Source organism: Solanum dulcamara, chromosome 1, assembly GCF_947179165.1.
Source record: "Solanum dulcamara chromosome 1, daSolDulc1.2, whole genome shotgun sequence".
Lineage (NCBI taxonomy): Eukaryota > Viridiplantae > Streptophyta > Magnoliopsida > Solanales > Solanaceae > Solanum > Solanum dulcamara.
This window is the reverse complement of record NC_077237.1, coordinates 33,087,415-33,088,108: the sequence shown is the minus strand read 5'-3', so window position 1 is coordinate 33,088,108 and position 694 is coordinate 33,087,415. Positions and strand designations below refer to the sequence as shown.

Sequence of the window (694 nt, the reverse complement as noted above, 5' to 3'; positions counted from 1 at the left end):
GATGGACAGGAATAGCTGGTTGCTATAGGATAGGCAAGCTTATATGTCAAATTCCTTTAAAGCTATGCCAACTAATAATAGACAAAACTCAAAGCGGTTCTAAAGGTCACTATATGAACGAACTTTAGCGCTACTCAGTAGCCCACCCTAATGAATGGGTGCGTACAAAAAGGGGTGAATACAATAGGAGAAGTTAAATCAAAGTGACCAAAAAAAAGGACATGGTCATAGTGGAACTAAAGGTCTACCCCGATACTAGTTGCAAGATAACAGAGAAAAGGACAAGGCAAAACATAAAGACTCGTGAGACAACGCTGAGGTAAATCTGGAGCTAAGTTGAGTGCCCCGCACATTATTACAAGGATTATAATGAAACGCGACACGAAGATTTTCCAGGGAGGTCACCCATCCCAGTATTTCTCTCGCCCAAGCATGCTTAACTTCTAAATTCTGGTGGAATTTAGTGCGATAGTGCAGGTGTGGTCACGCGAGATGGAAGAATCTAAACTAGCGGCAGAGAAATGACATGAGATTATATACCTGGAGTACTATAAGTTACGTTGAGGGTATTGTAAAAAGGACTTATGCAAGACAAGAAGAATTAGCTAATTGCTAACTGATGATTCACTTGAATGCCACAGTTCTTCAACATAGTACCAGTTAATGAGAGGAAAACCACAGAAAGGCTATATGA

The 694-nt window shown here is 40.5% G+C and overlaps 1 pseudogene; it reads right to left on the bottom strand.

Annotated features, from left to right (window-relative positions):
• Positions 1–371: 371 nt before the first annotated feature.
• Positions 372–491, bottom strand: LOC129904300 (5S ribosomal RNA; annotated as a pseudogene).
• Positions 492–694: the final 203 nt, after the last annotated feature.